Raw genomic sequence first — 11,605 nt, 5'->3', positions numbered from 1 at the left:
GATTAAAAACCAAGCATAGCGTCCCCTCCTCTCATTTAAGGCTTTTTTTTTGTGTCCGCCTAATGCAATCAACGAAGAAGTCAAGACTGTCGATAAAGGAAATGAATCTGAAGCACCGAAGCTTTAGCAAGTTTCAGAGTAAACAGCGAGCTGACATTCCCTTTTCATCTATTCACTATAGACAGTCCCACATTATTTTCCTTGGCTATGGAAAGCCAACTGACATTTACTCCTGAGGTACTGACCTGTTGCACCCTCTACAATCACCGTGATTATTATTTGACCCTGCTGGTCGTCTATAAACATCTTGAAGAACGATCTGGCCTTCATGGCCATGCACTCTTATAATGTCCACCCGGCACAGCCAGAAGAGGACTGGCCACCCATCAGAGTCTGATTCCTCTCTAGGTTTCTTCCTCACGCCAACCCCAGCAAGTGGCCCGATAATTGTGATAGTGAAAATAGCAAAAATATTTCTGCCACACCCATGAACCTATAGAGCTACCACCTGCGTTAGGTTTGTTAAAATAGAGCAGTGTGTGTGTGTGTGTGTGTGTGTGTGTGTGTGTGTGTGTGTGTGTGTGTGTGTAAGACTGTGTGTGTGTGTGTGTGTGTGTGTGTGTGTGTGTGTGTGTGTGTGTGTGTGTGTGTGTGTGTGTGTATGTGTGCGTGTGCGTGTGTGTGTGTGTTTGCGTGTGTGCGTGTGTGTGTGTATGTGTGTGTGTGTAAGACTGTGTGTGTGCTTGTACTCTTTTCCTACAGACTAACTATGCTGTAATTCTGCACTGGGCGTTGCCTAAAAAAACAACATGGGAAACAGTAACGGAGATGAATCACTGTTTTTAATATAAAAATAGTGACTAGCCAGAGTACTCCTATAGTGTAATGTTATTACACAAGGAGTTGATGTGTTTAAGTTACGTCAAACTGTGACCTGCTGTTTTAAGCTTATTTTAAGCTTAATACTGTTTTTCGAGCCATCAAGTAATTGTTGGAATGGAATCCCATAGAGCTCCGGTCAAAAGTAGTGCACTAAATGGGGAATAGTGTGCCATTTGGGACAAACCCTTTTTTCCACCTTTATTGAGTCCCAGAATGGGAGCCAAGGAATTGAGGTGCTGTGCTCAACATGGAGTAAACAGAGCTCCTTAATTGAATACATTTTGTGTCTGGTTTTTTTTTTTTTGGGGGGGGGGGCTACTAGGAGAGTAGAGGGAGGAATTCCGTGGAGCATTCTCACTGAAGACATCACTCACTTCATATACCTGTTATAGTCTGTTTGTGAAGGAAATGAAGGAATCGTTGCTAGCTATCTGAGCCTTGAATAACACGTCCATTTTCAATCCAGACTTTTTGATTGGTCAGATAAGCTATACCTGAGGCAGTGATACTGTATCTGGTTAGACAGGCTTTATATACCAGAGGAAATTATACTGTATCTAACCAATATCCTCTCCCCTACAAGAACAGAAAAGTTATGACAGGCTCTCTATTAAAACAAACAGATATTTCCATGTATTCCAGGGGAAAGTGGAACTGCTTTTGTGACAGAAAGACCATAACCATTCACCACCGTATTTAAATTCATAGTCGTTGGTGAGCAATAGCTTTGGCCCTGTGGGTCGCATTGGAGTAGACTTCTATTCCATTGACAGGCATGACTGAGGCCCATTCTCCACACAGACTGGTGCGCCATAACCACTCAAAGCTGCACTATCCCTATATGCACATATACCATTGCCATGTATTGATCTGTGCCATTCACTTTGAACTGGACTGTGTTTACAGCATGATTGTTCGCAAGTAGATGCGCTTGTTTTGAGATCAAAGTGAGAGCTGCATGTAGCCATGTGTGCACATTTCTTCACATTCTTTGCTATTAAGTGAATTATTATAATTATAACTATAACCTAGTTATGGCTAATTATATTTATAACTATAACCTAGGTATAGCTCATTTCTAGTCAGCAATGGGGGAGTGGTTGCTTCCTACAAGAGCATGTTAAAGGGGCAGTGTTGTATTTTGAGACAGGCTTGAGTAAGCTAAGTAGCCAATAGGCAGAATGTGGCAGAATTTGTCTGATTCTCTGTATTAACAGTTTGGAAATAATAATGATATTTTTTTTGTAAAGTTGTTTCTTGTATCAAACAACAGAACGTGTTCAGTTACCTTGTCTGAAGGACAAGTGGATTAACAGTTTAATGTCAATCTCTACATGTGTTTTTCATAAGTCTCAAGGAATGTAGTCCTACATTGAACACCACACATTTGCTGCTACTGTAGGCTGAAGGATAGAACAGATTCATCTGCATTATTTTTTGATGGTAGGCCACTGATAAGCCTACATTATGATCACTTGGCCACTATTATAACTGTAACTGAAAGCGGATACAGCCTCAGTGGTCACAGTAAATGTGCGCCAGAAGTTGCACAGAATTTTCACAGTGTGCTAATTGCCGATTTTTTTTGTTAGGGAAAATTGGCATTGATGTCAGAATAGACTATGTACTATAGTTGTGATGTCAGAATAGATGGGTACTATAGCAGTGATGTCAGAATGGACTGTGTACTATAGCAGTGATGTCAGAATAGACTGTGTACGATAGCAGTGATGTCAGAATAGACTGTGTACTATAGCAGTGATGTCAGAATGGACTGTGTACTATAGCAGTGATGTCAGAATAGACTGTGTACTATAGCAGTGATGTCAGAATAGACTGTGTACTATAGCAGTGATGTCAGAATAGACTGTGTACTATACCAGTGATGTCAGAATAGACTGTGTACGATAGCAGTGATGTCAGAATAGACTGTGTACTATAGCAGTGATGTCAGAATAGACTGTGTACTATAGCAGTGATGTCAGAATAGACTGTGTACTATAGCAGTGATGTCAGAATAGACTGTGTACTATAGCAGTGATGTCAGAATAGACTGTGTACAATAGCAGGGATGTCAGAATAGACTGTGTACAATAGCAGGGATGTCAGAATAGACTGTGTACTATAGCAGTGATGTCAGAATAGACTGTGTACCATAGCAGTGATGTCAGAATAGACTGTGTACCATAGCAGTGATGTCAGAATAGATGGGTACTATAGCAGTGATGTCAGAATAGACTGTGTACTATAGCAGTGATGTCAGAATAGATGGGTACTATAGCAGTGATGTCAGAATAGACTGTGTACAATAGCAGTGATGTCAGAATAGACTGTGTACTATAGCAGTGATGTCAGAATAGACTGTGTACCATAGCAGTGATGTCAGAATAGACTGTGTACGATAGCAGTGATGTCAGAATAGATGGGTACTATAGCAGTGATGTCAGAATAGACTGTGTACTATAGCAGTGATGTCAGAATAGATGGGTACTATAGCAGTGATGTCAGAATAGACTGTGTACAATAGCAGTGATGTCAGAATAGACTGTGTACTATAGCAGTGTCAGAATAGACTGTGTACTATAGCAGTGATGTCAGAATAGACTGTGTACCATAGCAGTGATGTCAGAATAGATGGGTACTATAGCAGTGATGTCAGAATAGACTGTGTACAATAGCAGTGATGTCAGAATAGACTGTGTACTATAGCAGTGATGTCAGAATAGACTGTGTACCATAGCAGTGATGTCAGAATAGATGGGTACTATAGCAGGGATGTCAGAATAGACTGTGTACAGCAGTGTTATACTTGCTTCCCAGCAGGCAGAACCCACTTCGTTTGACCCACTGCTCATCATAATCGCACACACTACAAGCATTCACTACAAGCATTCACTACAAGCATTCTAGGAAGCACAAATACAAATATAAACTATATATACGAAAGTATGTGGACACCCTTTCAAATTAGTGGATTTGGCTATTTCAGTCACACCCGTTGCTGACAGGTTTATAAACTTAAGCACACAGCCATGTAATCTCCATAGACACAGCCATGTAATCTCCATTCAAGCCAGCAGCATACCACCCTGCATACCACTGCTGGCTTGCTTCTGAAGCTAAGCAGGGTTGATCCTGGTCCCTGGATGGGAGACCAGATGCTGCTGGAAGTGGTGTTGGAGGGCCAGTAGGAAGCACTCTTTCCTCTGGTCTAAAGAAGAAAAAAAATCCCAATTCCCCAGGGCAGTGATTGGAGACACTGCCCTGTGTAGGGGGCTGTCTTTTGGATGGGATGGTCCTGACTCTCTGAGGTCATTAAAGATCCCATGGCACTTATTGTAAGAGTAGGGGTGTTAACCCTGGTGTCCTGGCTAAATTCCCAGTTTGGCCCTCAAACCATCACGGTCACCTAATAATCCCCAGTTTACAATTGGCTCATTCATCCCCATCCTCTCCCCTGTAACTATTCCCCAGGTTGTTGCTGTAAATGAGAACGTGTTCTCAGTCAACTTACCTGGTAAAATAACAGATAAATAAAAAAATAGACAAACATTGGGCAGTAGAATGGCCTTACTGAAGAGCTCAGTGACTTTCAACGTGGCGCCGTCATAGGATGCCACCTTTCCAACAAGTGAGTTTGTCAAATTTCTGCCCTGCTAGAGCTGCCCCGGTCAAATGTAAGTGCTGTTATTGTGAAGTGGAAACGTCTAGGAGCAACAATAGCTTAGCCTCAAAGTGGTAGGCTGGACAAGCTCACAAAATGGGACCGCTGAAGTGCGTCTGTCCTCGGTTGCAACACACAGTTCCATGCTGCCTCCAGCGTCAGCTGGAGAGGTGTAAAGCTTGCCACCATTGGACTCTAGAGCAGTGGAAACGCGTTCTCTGGAATTTGAATGGCTGCTGTGCTGCTGTGCTTGGCCTGCGTGTTGACGTAGCCAACCCCTGTACTGTAATGGGATGAGCTGAGAGGAGATCAAGCGTGTTGCTCCTGTCCCCTCAGCTGGCTGCTGTGTCTTCAACAGGGTCAAGTGAATCCCTGGCAGAGGCAACATTTGCTCAGTCATTAGTAGAGCCCAGCCAATGAACTGCTACTACTGTCAATGCTGTACAAGTGAGTTCAATGGGACCCACTATGTAGATGTAGGGTCCTAATTTGAGCCAGTTTGCTGCAGCAGGAAAATAATCCTGCAGCAACTGGAAATGTGAATTATTATGTGGATTATAATTAATGTACATTGTTGTAGAGGTCGATACATTTTTCATAATGGAAAATCTAGTCTAACATTTCAAAGTGGAAATTGGAACTTCAGAAGCCTTTTTAAACATCAAACACACTACACATTTAAAATGTGCTGCTTTGCAGGAAAGGTCTCCTGCAACAGGGTGATCAAATTAAGGTACGACATCTGTAACTGTGTTCCAAATGGCAGCATGTTCCCTACATATAGTGCACTACTTTTGATGCATGGAATGCACTGTAGGCCCTCGTCAAAAGCAGTGAACTAGATGTAGGGGATATGGTGCCATTTCAGACTCACAGATATAAGAACTGACTCAAGGTTACGGCTTTAGTTATCCCAGCTGTCAGACACCTTTAAGACACGATAAGAATTGACTCAAGGTTATGGCTTTAGTTATGCCACCTGTCAGACACCTTTAAGACACGATAAGAACTGACTCAAGGTTATGGCTTTAGTTATGCCACCTGTCAAACCTTGACAGACACGATAATAACTGACTCACGCATAGGGCTTTAGTTATCCCAGCTGTCAGACACCTTTAAGACAGAACAACCAGGCGTCACAAACAAGACATGATGGACAGAGCGGTGATATTGCTGTGGTATTGCAGGGGACATTTAAAGAAAAGGCACTGTGTGTACGAATGTGTGTGTGTGTGTGTATGTGTGTGTGTGTGGGTGTGACTGTGCATGCATGTGCGTGGTGAAATCAAATCAACGTTTATTGGTCACGTACACAGTTTAGGATATGTTATAGCGGGTGCAGCTAAATGCTTGTGTTACTAGCTCCTAACAGAGTAGCTAAATGCTTGTGTTACTATCCCCTAGCAGAGCAGCTAAATGCTTGTGTTACTAGCTCCTAACAGTGCAGCTAAATGCTTGTGTTACTAGCTCCTAACAGTGCAGCTAAATGCTTGTGTTACTAGCTCCTAGCAGTGCAGCTAAATGCTTGTGTTACTAGTGTAACAGGGTTATATTGGTGATTCCCCTTGCCACTTTATTGTTAAACCAATGGGTTTTTGGTTTGAGTTTGTTTTGCCTTCACCTACTCAACATGGCATCTTATTGGCTGGTTTGCGTAGCTTGCTTACGAGGGGGGATGTTCCAGTTAGAATCGTCCCAGTGAACAAGCACCAAACCAGCGGTAAGTTGTTGGTTGCAAAGCACTGTACATCAAAAGTGATTTTTATACTCTCAAGTGATGATTTAAATGTACAATTTATATCAAATTGTTTGTAAATGTTATTGGAACACCACACATAAGATGCAGCAGTTTTTGGAGAATATTTGTTGTGCATTTTGTTGTAAAGAATTCCAGCTAATACTAGCTAGCAACTTACTGTGTCTGGTGGGGGGGTTCATATATTTTGTACAGTGCGTGAGTGCAGAGTTGGATGGTGAGACGTGCATTGCATGACGTGCAATTTTGTGTCGTTCTTATCAGGTACATTGTTAAATATATTATATTGTATATTGTAATTGTATTATTTTGGTAACTACCCCAGTGAACAAGCACCAAACCAGCGTGAACAAGCACCAAACCAGCGAATAAAGCTACATGACTGGTGCTACATGTTGGAGTTCCGTGTCGATGACTGATTGTACACAACGCAAGACGAGTACTGTTACACTAGCTCCTAACAGAGCAACTAAATGCTTGTATTACAATCTCCTAACAGTGCAGCTTAATGCTTGTGTTACTATCCCCTAACAGAGCAGCTAAATGCTTGTGTTCCTAGCTCCTAACGGTGCAGCTAAATGCTTGTGTTACTATCTCCTAACAGAGCAGCTTAATGCTTGTGTTACTAGCTACTAACAGTGCAGCTAAATGCGTGTGTTCCTAGCTCCTAACAGAACAGCTAAATGCTTGTGTTACTATCTCCTAACAGAGCAGCTAAATGCTTGTGTTACTAGCTCCTAACAGAGCAGCTAAATGCTTGTGTTACTAGCTCCTAACAGAGCAGCTAAATGCTTGTGTTACTAGCTCCTAACAGAGCAGCTAAATGCTTGTTACTAGCTCCTAACAGAACAGCTAAATTCTTGTTACAAGCTCCTAACAGAACAGCTAAATGCTTGTGTTACTAGCTCCTAACAGAGCAGCTAAATGCTTGTGTTACTAGCTCCTAACAACACAGCTAAATGCTTGTGTTACTAGCTCCTAACAGAGCAGCTAAATGCTTGTTACTAGCTCCTAACAGAGCAGCTAAATTCTTGTTACTAGCTCCTAACAGAACAGCTAAATGCTTGTGTTACTAGCTCCTAAAAGTGCAGCTAAATGCTTGTGTTACTAGCTCCTAGTGGGTACATTTCAAGAAAGAAGGAAAGGCAACACTGTGTGTGATGAATGAGTTCCCCAATGTCAATCAAAAGATCCGGCATTGAAAACCACAGCCCAGCAGTTCCCCAAAGTCAATCAAAAGATCTGGCATTGAAAACCACAAACCAGCAGTAATAGGAGAGTTAGCAGCCACTCACATGTATTGCCTGAACACACGCAGTAAAACGGCCTCTCAGCTGTGTAACTGTATCTCAAATGACAACCTATATCGTTCACTACTTTTGACCAGAGCCCTATGGGTAAATGCACTATTTAGGGAATAGGGTGATAATTAGGACTAACCCTAATCCTTCGGGGATAAATGTGGGTTTATGTAATCTACATGAAAATCTGCCAGAAAGGGTACATAATTGTAAAAGTACAATCTCGCACAGCCTCGCATGAGTACAGATGCTCTCTTGCTCTCTCTCTTGCTCTCTCTCTCTCTCTCTCTCTCCCCCTCTCTCTCTCTGTATCTTCCCCCCATCTCTCTCTCTCTCTCTACCTCTCTCTCTCTCTGTATCTTCCCCCCCCATCTCTCTCTCTCTCTACCTCTCTCTCTCTCTGTATCTCCCCCACCTCTCTCTCTCTCTCTCTCACAAACACACACACACACACAACAATAAATCCGTTGTTTTTCTGTGTTTTTATAATTCTAAACCGCTGTGCAGAATGAATGGTGGAGGTTTTGGAGGCAATTTCCTGTGTAGGAACTGCTGAGTGTATTATCATTTTCTCCCCAGGACACACAGCATCAGCCCAGGACACACAGCATCAGCCCAGGACACACAGCATCAGCCCAGGACACACAGCATCAGCCCAGGACACACAGCATCAGCCCAGGACACACAGCATCAGCCCAGGACACACAGCATCAGCCCAGGACACACAACATCAGCCCACGACAAACAGCATCAGCCCAGGACAAACAGCATCAGCCCAGGACACACAGCATCAGCCCAGGACAAACAGCATCAGCCCAGGACACACAGCATCAGCCCAGGACACACAGCATCAGCCCAGGACACACAGCATCAGCCCAGGACACACAGCATCAGCCCAGGACACACAGCATCAGCCCAGGACACACAACATCAGCCCACGACAAACAGCATCAGCCCAGGACAAACAGCATCAGCCCAGGACACACAGCATCAGCCCAGGACACACAACATCAGCCCAGGACACACAGCATCAGCCCAGGACACACAACATCAGCCCAGGACACACAGCATCAGCCCAGGACACACAGCATCAGCCCAGGACACACAACATCAGCCCAGGACACACAACATCAGCCCAGGACACACAGCATCAGCCCAGGACACACAGCATCAGCCCAGGACACACAACATCAGCCCAGGACACACAGCATCAGCCCAGGACACACAGCATCAGCCAAGGACACACAGCATCAGCCCAGGACACACAACATCAGCCCACGACAAACAGCATCAGCCCAGGACAAACAGCATCAGCCCAGGACACACAGCATCAGCCCAGGACACAGCATCATGCCGGTCAGCATCATTGAGACACACAGCACCTCCTAGCTCCATGTAACTGACCGGTTTAGTAGCTCATGTCTACTGCAATCTATTTCCCCTGTGATCTATGACTGTTGTAACACAGAGACCATGCTGCTGCCCGCTGTAGTGACAACACAGGACACAACTAGTTGTACAGTACCATGCTTTAATTGGTTAATTGGGTGGGTGCACACCTGTGGCACCTCATCTACTGCTTGAGTATCAAAACATTATAGAATTGTCACTCTAAAATAACCTTTATTTAACTAGGCAAGTCAGTAAAGAACAAATTATTTTTTTTACCCTGACAGCCTACCTGGCACTGTAAAAATCTAATGAGTGTAGGCACATTAAATGATTACCAGCTGCACCTTGTAGATTCCACACTTGAGCATGATAATAAACTATGACTGGAGAGAGAATAGAGAGAGAGAGAGAGAGAGAGAGATTAGATGAGAATAGACAGATAGAGAGAGAGAAGAATGGAGAGAGAGAGAGAGAGAGAGGGGGGAGAATGGAGAGAGAGAGAGAGAGAGAGAGAGCTAGAGAGAGAGGAGAGGAGAAGAGAGATAGAGAGATAGAGGAGAGGAGAATACAGAGAGAGGAGAATACAGAGAGACAGAGAGGGGAGGACAATAGAGAGAGCTAGAGAGAGGAGAGGAGAAGAGGGATAGAGAGATAGAGGAGAGGAGAAGAGAGAGAGAGAGAGAGAGAGAGAGAGAGAGAGGAGAATAGAGAGAGAGAGAGAGAGAGAGAGAGAGAGAGAGAGAGAGAGAGAGAGAGAGAGAGAGATAGATACCAATAGTCCCTTGTAGACTTCTGCTATAGTGACACCTTAATGTTGTGAACAGAGTGCCCCATGCCGGCGGTGGGGTTATGATATGGGCAAGCATAAGCTATGGACAACGAACACAATTGCATTTTATCTATGGCCATTTCAATGCACAGAGATACCATGATGAGATCCTGAGGGCCATTATCGTGCCATTCATCCGTCGTCATCACCTCATGTTTCAACATGATAATGCACAGGAAGCTGAAAATGTCCCAGTTCTTCCATGGCCTGCATACTCACCAGACATGTCACCCATTGAGCATGTTTGGGATGCTCCGGATCGACGTGTAAGACAGTGTTCCAGTTCCCGTCAACATCCAGCAATTGTTTTGACTACTCACCTAGGGAAATGTTTCTATAATGTTTCTATCCAAATACGTGGATCTGGTTCACTTATAATTGGTAAATTGGTCTTATTATTAAGGAAATTGTCTGTATCTTTCTTTGAACTTTTGTTTTCAGATTGATACACTTTGTGATAAAAATGTTTTAAACATTGAGTTAATTTAAGAATAATCCGTTGTTTTACTACCATCTGGGGGGTTAATGCTGTTGTCTTGTACGTTCCTCCCCATCTTTCTTAATTGGCCAAGCAAGCACTTTCATCTCACTCAGCGTATTGTTGTTTGGATTTGAGGGCGTCAATCAGGGCTTCGTTACGTTGTGTTCAAGCTCCAACGTGTTCCACTGTTGAACGGCGTCAACATTTCTATGCTGTGGTTTCTTTCTAAGTCGTGGAATATTCTGTTCTAGTATTTCTAATTCTTTATTGGTCTTCTATTTCGTATGTGAAGAGTAAGACACGATACAAGCTGTCATGTAATGGAGGAGGACGCCAACCCACATCCCAAGCTCGCCCAAAACCTAAAAAAAAAAAAACACATAACGGAGTCAATATGAGACACAAATTATGTAAAGGCTCATCTCAATATCACGTTCTGTGGATAATACTTAAGATATGAACATGTGTGACATGGAATGACAAGGGAATTATGCATCCAGACAAAATAATACAGATATCTTCCTATTTGAAGAAGAATAACGCCTACATTCTTCTTCAAATAGGAAAATATCTTTAGTATTTGGGCAAGATGCATAATGCCATTGTCATCCCATATAATATGATTTGAAAGCTTTCCGGACAACTGTTGGGCGTACTCCGTTATCTCTAAGTAACGTTTGTGTTGAAATGCCGTGTCTTCGTTATTGGCATAGTAGGTTTAAGCTTAAACGTGAAGGACAACGGTCTGTGGTCCGTAATTATTCCAGAATAATATTGGTAAATAGAAATGATTTACATTCAAAACGACAGTCGAAAAGTTTTACAATGAAACACGTCACTTGTTGAATATGAGTTGTGGACGTGAGAGTAAAAGGAATATTGTCTTTCAGTTGGATGTCTCTATCTGTTATAATAATATCATATTCCCATAAGATTGAGATAGTTTTACTATAAGACCGTTAATTAATTTTGTGTCGTCTTTTTTATTTATTTTTGTTATTTTTTTGTTGTTGTGCCATGTTTCTTTTTACCATTATAAAACATCAATTTGGGTTCTGTACTAATTTCTGTAGACTTAAATGGGACTTTTTGTTTTAATCAATGAGAATTGAAATTCTTCTGGATCTTAAGGAGAAGATGGAGGAGGACTTCAACCCATCCCAAGCTCACCCAAACATTCACTTTCTATTGTTTTTGGTTAAAAAACAAACACATGTAGGCGTTATTCTTCTTCAAATAGGAAAATATCTGTATTATTTTGTCTGGATGCATAATGCCATTGTCATTCCATGTCACACAT

This window comes from Oncorhynchus mykiss, chromosome 9, assembly GCF_013265735.2.
Source record: "Oncorhynchus mykiss isolate Arlee chromosome 9, USDA_OmykA_1.1, whole genome shotgun sequence".
NCBI classification, from domain to species: Eukaryota; Metazoa; Chordata; class Actinopteri; order Salmoniformes; family Salmonidae; genus Oncorhynchus; species Oncorhynchus mykiss.
Note: the sequence above shows the minus strand (reverse complement) of the source record.